Below are 16,054 nucleotides of genomic sequence, written 5' to 3' on the forward strand. Positions count from 1 at the left end.
ACACGATTGGTTTTCCTTGGATTCTTTACCCCTCACCACACCCCTCTCTCCCCCATCCCACCATCCCTTCTACTCCTTCCCATCCCACCTCACCCCTCCTGTCTCCCACGGAATAGCATTTACATACTTCATGGTTGTATGTGTCATATTCGCCACCTGTTGGTACACATACCAAACCAATCCAGCACAGTACTCTGAGCTTCAGGTTCGCTTCAAGGTGCCTTGCCTGGCACTATCAGGTACAGAACTCCCCTCTCCATCTGAATTTTGGTGTCATGTTCTCATGTTCCGTATGTGTTCCATACGTACATTAACAATCATCTCATCATAAGATCTACAAACAGCAGACCCATCTTGCTGCTACCCCACATGCTGCTCAGATGCTAGCAACCAGACCACTTGATCCATTTTTCAGCTGGATCAGTTGTTGAAGATTAAATTAAGGCACCGTGCATTTACTTACCAACTGGAGGGGGGCCTTTGTTCGAGCCTGCGACCACCTGGTTGTGGTTATCGTGTTCACCCCCCTGGTGCTGGAACCATCGGTGTGGCACCACAGGTCAGCATGAGGATCACATCCTGGTTCGTTCAGGTAGGAAGTCAACAGGACGTCGTAGATTTAGCTCCGTGAGAGACATGCAATGGGTTGTGTGTTTGAAAGAGAGATTGAGGAAGAGAGAGACAGAAAGAGAGCGTAAGGGCGAGACAGAAAGAGATTGAGAGACAGAGTGACAGCGAGAGAGAGATAAGAGAAAAAGATAGAGCAAGAGAGATAGGAGAGACACAGAGAGAGGATTCAGGACTTCATTAAGATTTCCATTAGCTGTTGCATAACATGAGCCACTCCTTCCTGGGGTCCACACAAAACATGAAAACATAATACATAAGACACTAACAGAATTGTTATTTTTAAATAAACTTGTTATCGCTTTATTGTGCTTAAGCAATCAGAACCAGAAGGGCTGCTCTGTAGCTCTATAGTGTACATGCACTGTGCATTGCTTTGACTGTGTTCTAACTGCAGATGGAGAGAGAAATCGAGAGAGATTTCCCTGGTGGCCCCGTTGCCCCAGTCCCACAGAGAGTGCTAGAGGCAGTATAGGCCTTTCTCCCAGCCAGGCCCCTGGGTAGGATTGACAGGACTGGGTTGAGGCACAGACAGAGAAAAAGAGAAGAGACCGCTGAAAGAAAGTAAGATGGTTTGAAAGTGAGAGACAGAGACACAACACAGCGCAAGAGAGGCAGAGAAAGTCATGGAGACTAAGAAATTAAGAACACAGAGGGAAGGAGTGTGTGTTTTTGTTCGATGAAGAGCACAACAACGTGCCTACTGCTGCACCTCCATGCGCTTATTTTCCACACAGTGTACTCTTCACTCTGCAGCTCAGAATGCAGGTTCATCATCCATTTTTCTTCAGGTTATTATTCTGTCTGTTCTGACAGCTTGATTTGATCTGCATGGTGCTCATTATCCCACCATTTGCATGCTATTTTCCACACTGTTGCGTTGTTATGGTAATCTGCATGCAGGCGATTGCATCTGGCTATTTCAAGTCTCTGACTCCATATGTAAAAAGGAGCCTGGAGCCGAAAATGTCAGATTCTGACAATGAACACATTTGAACAATGGGTTCTATGGACATATGGCCATCCATCCAATAACCATAGTGATTGGTCACTTTGCTGAGTAATTGATTATGCTTCGTGATGGGGTTATTAATGTCTTCTGTGGTCTTTTTCTTCCTGAGATCAAACAGAGGCAGAAGACATTCACAACTAGTAGTTCTCTGCCTGACCGCCTGAAATGTCAAGTAGGCAGTAGGTAGGATTCGGTGAGTCTGTGCCTGTGTTTGTGAGGTGTCCATACCTGTGTGTGTGTGTGTGTGTGTGTGTGTGTGTGTGTGTGTGTGTGTGTGTGTGTGTGTGTGTGTGTAAGTATTTGTGTGTGTGCATGCCTGTGCTTGTGCATGTACAGTGTGTAAAGGTAAAATACTTTATTGTCGTATGCAATACAACAACATTTTGCTCGGCAACTTTCAGACAGTAACAAGAGCAAGAGCATTCAAACATAAACCTCAAAGGATGTTTTAACTAAGAAGATATAAAAACTTATTTAGTAAATAAACAAACAGAACACTGTACAAATTGTACATATTGTACAGTACAATATATGCAAAGTTGCACTTAAATATTATGCATTGGTGAGTAACAAGTGATTGTTAACAAGAGATATATTGCACATTGTGCAACAACTGTAGTGCATGTAACACCAAAGGGTAATGTTCTGGTCCAGGAATTACTGGGGGATGCTGTTCAGTCTGTTTGAGAGTGACTTGATGACCCTTTATCTCTTCCTAGAGGGTAAAGGAACAACCATTCTCTGCCCTGGGTAAGTGTAGTCTTTAATGATGCTGCTGGCCTTTGTTTGCAGTCAGCTATCACATGCATGTGTGAATGTGCGTGTGCGTGTGAGAGTAGATATATTATGTATGTGAATGTGTGTAGTTTCTTTTTCACTGTAATTGGACAGCTGATGACCAGATCAAATCAAATGGTCGAGTGGTGATGGTAGTGGTGGGGCGGCGGGTAGGGGGGCACCTGCCATCTGGCTTGCCCGGGGGGAGGCCCCCGGTCCTGGGCACCTTCGCTCAGCTCAGCCCCAAACAGGTAGCAGGCACACCTGACTTCTACCTCCCACCCACACATCCACCAGTGGATAATGAGGGACGGACAGCTGGTGCCTTGGTTGTGTGTGCATGGCATGCCCCTTCCCAGGAACAAACTGATGGAGAGGCATGCTGAGGCCTTTAGCACTGTCAGCATTTCTCTAAGTGGACTCTCCTTCTCTCTGTTTGACTTTGAGGCCGGGGGCGTGGAGGAGGAGGAAGGGGAGATTATGGAGGGAGGGTGGGTGGATATTGAGAGTACACTGCTGTCCTGTTTTGATATGAAAGTCTAATAAAAGTGGGGATGATGTACAATGCTGTGATTTTGCTGTGGTTACTGTCTCTTTCCTGTCATGTGGCTAAATTAATTGTCAATAGCCACACATACATACACACACACCCACACCCACACAAACACAAACTGCTAGGCAAGCAATCACACTCTCACTGACATGCAAGACACACGCATACTCACACAAAATCATGCACACACACGGTACATGAATGTAGACAGAAACACTTACACAGCACAACCTGTCAACACACTTAACAGTACAAAGCATGCCGTTTGAAGTCCTTGTCTGTATGTGTGGCAGTTCTCTTAACAGTGTAGCAGACAAACGCGTCTGCTAAATAAATACCTTAATCAAATAAAACCCAACTCTAATTTGAAGGTTTCCTGCCAACTTTTACAGACACCAGAGGAAGAAAAAAGTGTTTTGTCTAAACATGCCAAAATGATAGGAATGATACAAAGGATACATTTGCTAAACAGGTGTCCCATTCATCCAGTCTGCAGCATTTGAATGCGAGCATGAGTCATGAACACTCTGGAGACGTGGTGAATACTATGAATGAAGTTCATGAGGTGACACCAAGACACCTACAGGTGTCACTGTTTTAAAGGGTAATTTACCATCCTCGCCTTGCCGTCGTTAACCGGTCCCGATAACCCAGTATGCTACTTGGCGCATTAACAATACATCACTTTTTTCCCTCCTCGTTTTGTTTTACTTACTTGCTCATATGTTGGCAATACATCTGTTTCTAGCCAAACCTTTCAATTTAATTCAATCGAGCAGGTGTGAATGAATGAATGAATGGTCAACGCTGGCTAGTTCACCGTAGTTTACATGCTTTGCTGTCCGTAGGCTATCATCAGGTAGAAATGAAAATTGCATGAGGCTGTGTGTGCATGGCTGCAACGTTCTTGATATTAATGACTCTTTAGAATGCAAGTCCCCTGCACTGGCCAAGAAAAGAAAAAAAAAAAGATTGCAATGAGCTCAGCCTCACGCCAAAGGATGACGCGAGTCGATGGAGGGAGGTTGGGTCTAAACCGCACACTGTACGTGAGATGCAAGTGAAACTGATGGGACCGACTTTGTGTTGTGTGGTTGGCAGCATCGGCGTTCAAACAACTGCGGGGACTGCAAAGAAAGACTTATTATGTGACAACACGGGAAAACAACCAATAACGATAATACTCACCTTCACTTTTTGAGAACATCGGTTTCTTTTGGGCAAGCAAAGGTATCTTGCAGATGAACATCTTTGTCAACGCAAAGACTGTGAGAACGTAGCTCAGGACCATCTATTGAATCAGCAGCGGTTCCCGTGTACATCATTGTAGCCTACAGGGTTTCACAGCTGATTTTGCAAGCAGTTGTAGGTAGCATTGCTCAGCGTCTGGATTCAACGTGCTGGTCCTGAATTCATTCCTCACATCATGACTGTCTTCTCCCAGTTCAAGGTGAGTGGGTTTCTTAGTAATTGCAAAGCGTGAAAACGAAGTTGGGTTATTACTTCGCAAGCAAAGGAAGCGTACGCGCCTTCTCCGTCTCTTTGCAAATGTGATTAATTATATGATTAATTTAAAGAAAGAAATATATATAGGATCATTATCGTTATCATATACTAACATGTTGGAGTGTACATGTCAATGAAGCAACCTCTGTACATTCTCAAAACAAAACTGTTTTTTGGGGCCGATGATTCCATCGACTCAGGCTACATCGTTTCATCCAGCCAACCAGTAACTGATGGAGACTACGATTTTATCATTTTACAGTAGGATAGCCTATTTAATTGATCACCTCTGCTTAGGCAATGTCTGTGCACACTGCCCAGTTTCAGAAAACAGACCCCCCACACATAGGACTGATCGTGTTGTGCTGCAGGATCTCAAGGTTTATCTGTTGAGGGAATGTGCCACCACCTGATCAATAAGACAGCTGGCTACACAGCAACATTTCAAAGTGTTAAAGAAACACCTGGAGCTTTCATCATGGTGAGAGTGGATCTACTTAAACCCTCAATGAGTTAAATATACACTCCTGGTGTTCAAATGAACACTTTGAAATTTGCTGTGTATAGGATCCTGGGAAGTAGCCTTGTGAGACACCTGGATGCACAAGATCACCATGCAAGAAGCCATTTCCAGAATTCAGTTATTTGTTTGTGCCCAGACCAGTGGTTCGTACCAATCAGCGTCCTTGAAGAAACTACTGGCAGCTAGAGGCATTGTTGAAATCAGCCCTTGATAGACAGTGATAGACAGATGGTTCATCCAATCACCTGCCAAGTATTTTGCCCTTTTCCAAAATACCTGCCCTTTTCCAAACAGTTTCCAAGGACGACTTCTCAGATGGCAATGTGTAACAAAACCACCTGGTGACATCAGGTTACCTAGGAAGGGGTACAGTGACACAAGTGACATCTTTAGTAATTAGAGTCAAAGCTTGGTGTTGTGACATCAAACACAAAGAAAAGGGGAAGTGGGATGAAGTGAAACATAAAAATTGTCGATCAGCATAGTCCTTAGGTACACTATCAGCCTGTAATGCAAGAACCGTCCAACATCTGTGAGGCCCACCCTATGTGGGCCTCGGTTGTCCACCTATCTGTGGTGGTTCATACTGCTACTGTAGCAGAGCCTACACAGGCTTGGCTCAGCTAGCAAGATCCAGTGTGACAATGATAACAGCCAACTCAGAGACCGTTGGGACCGGAGCCTAAACCAACAGGAGAACATGCAACTGCCTGCAGCGCCAACTGCCATCAGCTAGCGGCCAAAGCTTGCGATCACAATGGACCTGACCAAGCTGATCTTTGTTCCGTATGCGTGTTTGCCTGTGGGTGTGTGTTGGGGAGTTTGTGTGTTTGTGTGTGTGTGTGTGTGTGTGTGTGGGGGGGGGGGGGGTGCCTCCGACTCTGCCTCTCGTGCAGTCACTAGATGAAGCTCTCTCTCTCTCCTCCATGCTCCCGTGCTCCTCCTTATCTGGCCGGCCAGTTGGGCAAGCTTTTATTCACAAGGTCCCTCCAGAGCAGTAAAGCTTCTCATAGAGAGAAAGAGAGAGATTGGCCCCTCATTCTGTTTCTCTTATCTCTCTCTCTCTCTTTTTCTCTCTCTGGTATATCTCTCTCTGTCTGTCTCTCTCATGTATTTATTTCTCTCTCTGTGTATTTCTGCCTCTCTGCTTTTTTTTTTATCTCTGTGTCTCTCCCCCTGTCTATCCACTCTCTCTCTGACTCTCATCTGTCTCTCTCTCATTTGTCTCCCTCTCTCTGTCTCCCTCCCTCTCTCAGATGTCTACTTTATCAGTTGCTTGCTAATTTTAGAATTTAAATAAGTCTTTAATGTAACTCTTTTCTTTTTTATTGCTGTCGTATAATGAGATTGCGTTTTTCTTTGGAGGTGACTCTTAATTTCCTCCGGTATTTCCAATGTTGCTCTACTGACAATGACCATGGCAAATTGGTTGCTATATTCAGCATCCTTCTGTAATCTAACCTCGATAATGATCATCCGGCACAATCTGTGTCTGCCTCCCACAGCCCCTGATACCAAATAAGCCTTTTCTCCCAGGAATCATGTAACTAATACTAAGATCATGTCCCTAGATAGAGGTCGATGCACATGAAATGGGCCGGTGGACTGTAGCTCACACACACTCTGGCAGGGGGGGAAACAGACTCCTGTGTTGGGTTATTGCTCTGGGTATTCGGTGGATGACAGAGGTTGCTCTGTGATTCACATATCATCAGTGAAGGCCAATATGGGTCAACTGCAGAGGCATGCACTTACGTTACGATGGGAAGTCAGGCAAATTAGTGTATGTTGGACAATTACGTGGTGTGTGAGTGAACAGCTCACACACACACACACACACACACTCACACACAGTTTCCCTAGCTGCAGACTTCCCCCCTTGCCCACGGAGACGCTGATTAAACACGACTGCTCTGATGCTACAGCCCCGAGGAGGAAGAGGAGCAGGAGGAGGAGGGCCCCTTGTGTGTGTGTGTGTGTTGTGGGGGGGAGTGTGACAGCGTGCTGTGTTGTGTGCACGCATGCATGTGTATGTGAGAGAGTGAGGGTTGGTTGGATAGAGAGACAGAGAGAGGAAGAGAGGTGACTGAGGGGGGGGAGCTGGTTGGAGAGAGAGACAAAGAGAAGGAGAGAGAGACTCTGACAGCATTGTGATTCACGCGTAGAGAGATAAGAGAGAGGTAATCAAATCCAAACCTTCAGCTGTTATCCTTCTTCCTCCCCTTCCTCAAACCCCTGTTGAATGTGTTTAACAGTGTTGGGATGCCATGAGGGAGACGAAGTTGGTAGAGGAGAGAGTGTGTGTTCTGACAAGTATTAAGGTACAGAAAGAGAGTGTTCAGAGGAGTTTTCAGGTAGAACCTTTTTTCTGCAAAGGGCCATTTGGATATTTATAAAATCATTTGGGGGCCGTGCAGAATTATCAACTTAAAAATGTGCCTGCTATATTTGGTCAAACATTTAATTAACTCACCCTTAATGTGATGGCTGGAACTGCTTCTCTTTGTGAGGTTTGCTTTGACTGGGGGTCCAGTGAACATCTCTGGTGGGGTATCATGAATACGGAAAGAGATAGTTAAAAAAAATATATTGCTACCATTTTTTTAAACGGCTTATCGATCCGAGTGTTATTCAGGCGCGGAGCTAAACGTCGTAAACATTCGGGACTTAGGCCAAACCAAGAGCGTATTCTGGGTTTGATGTGTTAGAAAGGAATCCAACACTTAATGAATTTTTTGGGTACATTGGTACGCAACGCTGCTCGCCTCCACGATCCTCTTCCACATATTAAAATAGTGCTGCTGCCAACGAATAATGCACCTAATAACATGGTTCCTGCAGTGCCTTGGCGGGCCGGACCAAATGATACGGCCTGCGGGCCGAACGTTCCCCTCCCCTGAGGTAGAGAAAGAGAGTGACAAGTCAGTGTGTTGAGGTAGAGAGTGTGTGTGTTTAGCGTAGTGTTGAGGTGGCGTGTGTGTGCGTTGAGAGCAGTGTGTTGAAGAAGAGTGTGTGTTTTCCAAATTGTGTGCTCAGGTTGAGAGCGTGCGTGTGTTCAGAGTAATGGGTTGAGGTAGAGAGTGTGTGTTCGTCCTGAGCAGCGTACAGAGAGTGTGTTCTGAGTCTAATTCAAGATTTTCGGAATAAGTTTGAAGATATCTGGAGTTATCTTGACTTATTGATGCAGAGGGGGCATTATGTCGTCAGCGAACACTATAGATGAATAGAGTGTTTGTTCAACCAGCCAGCCATTCAGCTAGTCAGCCAGTCAGCTAGTCAGTCAGCCAGTCAGTCAGTGTAATGTGCAGTGCAGAAGTAGGTGTAAGGTGGAGACAAGGAGCTCACCTACCAGATGGTTCCTTTGGCAGTGCTCTGCATGGAGTAATTTGCTAGCTTGCAATATGGTTCTGGCCCTCCAGACACACAGTATGCCAGCACTGCTGTTAACACGGGGAAGCATTCTCTCTGCTTTACCATCTATCTGTCTATCTGTCTGTCTGTCTGTCTGCCCGTCTGTCCGTCTTTCTATCCATGTCTACCTGGCTATAGAAGTTCTGGCTACAGACTAGTCTTTGTCTGTGCCTGGGTTCCCTGATTACAGTGCCTGTGAGTAAAGGGAGGGAGAGAGGGTGGCTCGTTTCAAAGTGTCACACTGTCAGCAGCCAGGCTCACACCGAGCCCAGCACAGGAGAGAGGCACGGCTGAGATCAGATCATCCGAGCAGATGCTGATATTTGCTCAGCTCTGGGAGACTTCCCCCCCCCCTCCCAACCTAACCCCCCCAAAGCCGAGGTCTTGTTTGCTCCTGGGATTATCTGTTGAGCCTCCGCCACTGCTCTGAGTGGCTGGTGGAGGAGGTGAATGAGGAGAAAGAACAGACCTTGTCTCTCCTCCTTTTTCCTGTGCTTTTGTGCTCTCTCTCTCTCGTTTTTTCTTTGTTTCTCTCTTTCACATGTGCAAGCTTTCTATTTCTCTCTCTCTGACTCTCTCTTTTGCTCTTTCTCTCTCTCATATGCACTTAGTCTGTCTCGCACACACAACATACAAACACGCGCACACAAACACACTCTCACCCTGTTCACCCGGTGATTTGTCAGCAGCGAAGGTAGCAGCTGTTCTGTTTGCTGTTGTAATTTCTTTGATCGTAATTACTTGTGCCAGCTACCTTCGTTCCTGGCACACTCCTCTCCACAAAGCCATATGGACAGAAGGGAGTTTGGCTCTCACTGAGAAAACATAGGCTTGTTAATCAGTATTTGGTTGGCCTATTGTCTATGCTCCCACGTACAGGTGTGTGTACTCGTATATCGCGTCATGTACACACATGCATTTCCTTTTCTATTTCTACCAACCAAAGAACCGGAGCGCTGGTCTGGGTAATTTTCCCCCAAGCCTCTTGTACCGTAAATGTATATATGCTTTTATAAAGTCGCTGAGTTCCGGTCCATGGAGGCCTGTTGTTTGTCAGCACACAAAGTGCAGTGCTGTTTCCCCAGTCAGTCCTGAAAGATTGATGCTGACAAAGCTTATGTAGTAGAGCCCACTGCCCACAGTTGAAACTCAGCTGTGCTGTAAGTGAGCTCGATATAGCTCTCTTTACAGCCTTGGTAATAGCAGCTTGTTATATTTTCAAACCATCTCTCAGGGACAGGCAGACACTGGCGGTATAGCATCTTCAAACTGAGCAGGCTGGACGTTTGGCTTGAGAAGGCTCTTAAGCCTAAAGCAGTTTCTCAAAGTTCCTCGTCGTTCGTCCAGCTCGTATCTGGTAGGAAGGGCTCTCATGTCTCAGGGCTTATTCCCTGTTCACCCGTTCAGTGTCTCACCATCCAGCATCCGGACTGGCTGACGGGCAGAGCACTCAAAGCGTCTCTCCTGGACACTTTACAGACTCCCTCACAGCCTCACTCCCGGCCTCTCTACGGGACTCTACAGACTCTCTCACAGCCTCACTCACAACAACACTCCCAGCCTCTCTCCCAGTCTCCTAGCCTCTTTAACCAGCCTCTCTCTCAGTTAGTCTCTGTCCTGGCGCTGAGCTGAACCCATAGACCAGGGGTCGGCAAGTAACTTGGGCCACGGGCCAGTATTTTTCCTCGCCACTAGACGGCGGGCCAGAGTCTGGGTTACTGCCTATTTAGACGCTGCGATAGGTGCCCTTGCGATACGTGCACTCGCAACAACTAGGCCTATATGGAGAATGGGTAGGTCTACTACAAATAGCTAACGATAATAAACCATGTGCATGAGCCCATTGGTGGTCTGTTAACGAACTGTATCAACATGGTCGTCACTGTCATCCCAACGTGGTGGGTCGTCATCGTTGGTGCACATAAATACTGTCATCAAGTGAGAATAGGATTACTAGGACCTAGTCAAGGTTTTAATGTGAGGTGAAATCGGAACTTCACATTAATGCGAGCAAAAATTTAATTTTTTACCTGGCTTTTTCAGTTCCTCCTGGGATCTTATCCCTTCCATTTTATTTTTTTCGCTTCAGCTTAATCTAGCTAACTCCCTCCACAACAATAAATTATGGTTTGTGTTTGAGAAACATGCGCGACAACTGAACTGCACTTTTTAATGCACGGTCTGATCATGCGCTTAATTAGATTAAAACATAATGTAGCCTATTAGCTTACTTTTCAGTCACACAGTAACTTAACAAACTTAAGGCATATCCTGTTATTCGGTGTGTGAAAAAAACAAAGAGAAAGCAGGCGATCTTCTGGCCCAATTTATAAGCGGGCAAAGCGGCCCACCGTGAATTCTCCCTATTCTCCCGATGGCCATTCCGGGCCTGAAACTATAAATTAATAAGCAATGTCGTGGGGGGTGCTATCGGGGTGCTTTGGTCTTTCTTGCGGGTGCTGAAGCACCTGCTAGCCCCTTCCTAGCGCTGCCATAGAGAGCGCTGCCCATGATTACTAACCATAACTGTGCTTTCACCTCAGGCGATCTGTCAGCCGTGAGGTGTAGCGATCATATGGTAGCGATGACATGGCGAAAAAATACTTCAGAAAAGTCAATAAGTGTATTCGACTTCATGCAGCGACGGCAGCGCCGACAGCCGGCTGCCTTGAAGCTGAGAATGCCATTGGTTACTTCAAGTCAACCGGGCTGCAGGCGACGCCGGCGCTGCATGAAGTCGACAACATCTAATGACACCATACCCAGTTTCCGGTTTCAAAATAAAAGTCGACGGGGAAAAAAACGTTATAAAAAATATATCATTGGAAATATTTTGACGGGCCAAATAAAATCGCTGGCGGGCCACAATTGGCCCGCGGGCCGCCTGTTGCCGACCCCTGCCATAGACCTTCTGTCTAACTGGGTCTGAACACCGACGTTGTCCCGGCAACAGCTGAACACATAGACGGTCTGTCTAACGGGGTCTGAACACAGACGTCGTCCCGGCAACAGCTGAACACAGCAAGCCTTGTCTTCCTCTTCCTCTCCATCTTGAATTATAGAAGACGTGATATTGCACTCGGCCCGCACACGTTTTCATCACAGGGCTGGAGGTCACTTTGACTCGCCCCCTCCTACCCTGTTAACCCCCCCCACCACCACCACCCCCCACGTCTCCCCTGCTCATCATATATGCAGCGTGAGGGCAAGGGAATGAGGAGGGGGGGGGCTGCTGGAGGGCGACGTTCACCAGCGCAGACCTGCCTTGAGATTTATGGATGTCGGTGCCGGCAAGCCAGCAAAGGAGGATGCGTGCATGAATCTCAGCTTCCACGCTGATGTTACGGGAGGTCCAATATGACTATGGTACAAAAAACATGTCACACATATTCCCTTCTTGTCCGACAGTCCCATGAATATGATTTGTATATCTTCCCAACTTGCAGTTTTACTGCAAATCCATCTAGACGCACTATATGCATGTAGGCAAATACTGGTGACGTCTCGCTATTTTACACCACACAGATAAAACTGTATAGTAAAACGTAGAGACCAGCTGGGATTTGACTGAAGGCTTGGCTAGCAGCAAAGTATTTCTTGTCGAAAACTTGTCCCTGTTGAATCCTCTCACTAAACGGCAACATTTAAACATCGTCAGCCCCACACACAACCACTGTAGCAGGGCTTGCCATGTAAGCCCCGTCCATCTAGACCTCTCTGGGCCTCATCCAAGCTTCAGGCCCCTAAATCACCCCCTGATTCCACTCTTTACGACTCCTGGACCTGGTTGTCAGGACCACAAACCTCGGTGGTGACAGGAAGCCGCTTTACGGTTCCCTGGAGAGCTGCTTGACTGGTCTGCCTGGGTGATTGGTGGTCAGCTACAGACGCTGCCTGCTGGCAATCATGGAATTCATAATAAACTCAGCAACTGCCATTAATGAACAAAACCAGAGAACGATCTATATATGAATATATCACATTTCCTTCAAAATATTCATCTATTTCTGTATAATAAAACAGGGGGCTAAGGCGTAAAATGTGTTATACATATATAATACATTTGTAGATACAGCGCATGTATACATTCTTTCTTTTTTGAACATTCAACTATGCCAGAACATTGATACTGTACAGACTAGAACTGGAGCAGATTTTCCAGCAGTTTCCACTCTGACTCACTTCAGAACAAGTTTCATGAGTGACTTGAGTGGTGGGATTCGCTGCTGGTCATCTTGTCTCCGTGGTATTCTGTGGTCTAAGTGAACAACCTTCCAACTCATTGTGCCTCATCGTGGCTTCAGTCATGTGCGTTCCTACGAAGACTAAACAAACCGAAAGCCCTAGCTGCAGGCTCCCCCCTCCTCCCCCCCGAACCCCTCAAACAGGCCACAAATAAAGACACGCAGGCCTGATCACAAAACCTTGCTTTTAGAACAACCCCCTCCCCTCCCCCCCAGCAAGTCCCTCGTGATTCAATATGACATTTTGTTTAAAAGCCACTGTTAATAAAGGCCGCGTTTTCACGTCCTAATTCCTCGCCCTCCCTCCTCATCATCTATGTAGGTACCAGTGTCAGCCCGAGGCTCCTACCCCCCCACCCCCCCATTCCCGATCCCTACCACGACTGACCTACTTCTATCTCTGCAACAGTGTAAACAGAGCTACTAATTGCCTTCATTTATTCATTTGGAAGTCAAATTCTGTCGAGGCTGGCTGACGCCCAGGTCATTCATGTGGAACGTGTAGGATCCTACCTCTCCCTCCGTCTCCCTCTCCCCTCCCCCGTCCCCCCCTCGCCCCACCCCAACCGCTCGTCTGCATGGGATTGTCAGGAACCCTCAGACAATGGCATCCCATCAGGCTTTGGGATCTAACGATGACTCAATGAGGGCAAGCAGGAATCCTCCTAGATGAACGGATCTGTAAATCCAGCAATGAAATCAAGTAATGGCACATTACTGGCCACGAACACCATACTGGGAACCCCTGTTACAGTAATACATACCACATACATTTGCACTGTATTTACATATATACTGTAAGCATAGATGGGCAATCTTATGAATATCACTTTGCTTATTGCTTTGTATATCGTTTCATAAAATTACACCTTTTTGGTCTGATTCCCATCAGTAAACCGCTAAATCGATGCTACTGTATATGACAGTAGCGTCTACAGGGTTATATCGTATACAGAACATATATATGGTATGAAAGGTATAGTGAGTATGTGGTTTGTGAAAGGAGACTGCCTCTCTTCTCCTGGAGTCTCGGGAGCCCCTGCTGAGTTCTAGATAGAACAGCCAGCATTTGACCATGAGGATGGCAGGTTTGGTATGACTAGTTTTCACACCCACACACACACACACACACACACACACACACACACACACAAAGACACTTCAGCCACAACAACAGCCCTTACTGTGCCACTGTTCTTGTCCAATCAGAGAAGGCTAACCAGGTCAGGAGGCGCTGTGTTTTTCATCTGAGGAGAATAACACGTCTCTATTGTTGACTCAGTGTGAGGTGGAAGTGGGAGGACACCGAGACTCCTGCTGCAGCCCAGACCGTCCTCTGACTGGTGCTGATCACACGACACTGTCTGTCTGTCTGTCTGTCTGTCTGTCTGTCTGTCTGCCTGCACATCTCTTGTCTGTCTGTATGTGTGTTGGTTTGCTTGTCTGTCTGTCTGTATTTGGTTTTTGTTCTGTATTTACAGGACATGGCCCTAACAGAAACAGTCAAACAAACAGTCACCCGTGCGGTACTTGAGCCACTCTCCACAAACAGCAGCGAGGGCGAGAGGAGACCGACTGGTGGTTGTGCTTGACATTTTCAAGATGTAGGCTATGTTGTTGTGACCAATGTCCAATCTGCAGTCACAGATGGGTCAAACAAACCCTGTCCCTGCCACTCAGTTACTTACACACACACAAGCCACACACACGCACACACACAAACATACACCACAAACACAATCACACACCACACGCACACACACACACACACTGATAGTTTAGAAGTCAGGAGTAGCAGCCAGGCCAGTGAAAGCTGAACACACAGACGGCTCGCCCCCCTGGATTTTAATCTGGGTCAAAGGTCACATTTGGACACGCTGGCCTGGCCTCTCTACCATGTGATTGGTGCTCCGATTCAGAATGCTGTGGTGGGCCTGGCCCCCCAGAGGGGGGGCTGTGTACACCATGTGTGTGTTCTTGTGTATGTGTGTGTGTGTGTGTGTGTGCATGTAGATGTGTGTGTGTGGGTGTATGTGTGTGGGGGCGTGTGCATGTAGGTGTGTGTGTATGTGTGTGCATGTAGGTGTGTCTGTGTTTGTCTCTGCGTGTGTGATCCACTTCTGTGGGCCTGCCAGGGCAAGACAGGAGTGTGTTTGACTGGCGAGGCGCTGAGCAGAGTCGAGAGGTGGCGTGTTTAGCAAGAAGATCTACAAGGAGCCACACACACACACATACAGTACAAGTACTCACACAGTGCACACACACACCCAGACACACAAAACACGCTACTACACTAACGCAAGGACACACACACACATAGTGCATACACACACACATCCACATGCAATTCACAGTAATCCTGGGTAAACAGAGAGCTTGCCTGCTCGCCTTATACCTGGCTGGAGCCTGATGAACAGGAATATATGGATGGAGGGATGGATGGATGGGGCAATACACTTATAGACGAGAAGAGGTGCCTCCTGTTTATAGACCCTATGTCGTGACGATCCCCTAAGGGTGTGATGTCTTCAAGTCTGAGGTAACCAGTCTGTCCACACAGTAGTTCCCTCTCTCCTCAGTCTTGGTCCCTCTCTCCTCCCCCTGAGGAGGGACAAAGAGGGAAAGAGAGAGGGCGAGAGAGAGAGGAGGACAGAGGGAGAGAGTCAATCCGTGTGTCAGTTGTTTTCCGTTCCAAGTGCAGACAGAGGCAGAGTCCTTGAGGCGCGACTAAGATCTCGATGCGAATGGCCTCCAATCTCAGAACACACTTGGTTGTTTTGCGAGCAGGGCCGCATTGATTGAACGAGAACGGAAGACTGGATTTCCCAGACCGCTTAGCGCCACGTCTCCAGGTGGTCCCACGCGATAGGGCGAACTGGAGGAACTTAATATAGAGCTTGAAATGGGCCGGGCTCCTGGGGGGATAGAAATTATTAGTGACAATCCATTTGCCTGGGCCGTGTGTTAATGTAATTTCCTTTGCATGTACAACAATTACACACGGCGCCCAGTCAATGCTAGATGAGCCCCGGGCTTTCATCTAACAGAGCCAAGTCACCCACCTGTGAATGCTGTTGGAGTGTCGATCCCTTATTCATTATCTTTTACTTCAAAGGCCAGAAGAACACCGTATTATTTTTACATTAGTATTGAACCGACGCCTGTAGAGAGAGGATGGAGCGTGCCTGGTTTGAGAGGATTGCCAGGAAAGGAGACCAATTGGGTTGTTGTTTGGAACGTAAAGCCCTGTGGGGATTGGACCAGGGTTTACCATCAGACCAAGACGTGCTCACGGTTTGTGGGCATCTGAGGTTTGGATCAGATCGCCGAGTTTGAGTATTATAGGTAGGTGCTGAAATCTGCAATAGCCCGGTTTAGGTTTATCAGCTCTAGCCTTGTTT

The 16,054-nt window shown here is 47.0% G+C and overlaps 1 protein-coding gene across 1 annotated transcript in view; it reads left to right on the forward strand.

Annotated features, from left to right (window-relative positions):
• The first annotated feature begins 4,054 nt into the window (after positions 1–4,054).
• Positions 4,055–16,054, forward strand: part of LOC124470640 (plexin-A2-like) — a 36,724-nt gene continuing 24,724 nt past the window's right edge. Inside the window, exon 1 of the mRNA XM_047024587.1 lies at positions 4,055–4,419. The gene's annotated coding sequence lies outside the window, so the exon portion shown is untranslated. The remainder of the gene's footprint in view (positions 4,420–16,054) is intronic.

Source organism: Hypomesus transpacificus, chromosome 9 (genome assembly GCF_021917145.1).
Source record: "Hypomesus transpacificus isolate Combined female chromosome 9, fHypTra1, whole genome shotgun sequence".
Classification (NCBI taxonomy): domain Eukaryota; kingdom Metazoa; phylum Chordata; class Actinopteri; order Osmeriformes; family Osmeridae; genus Hypomesus; species Hypomesus transpacificus.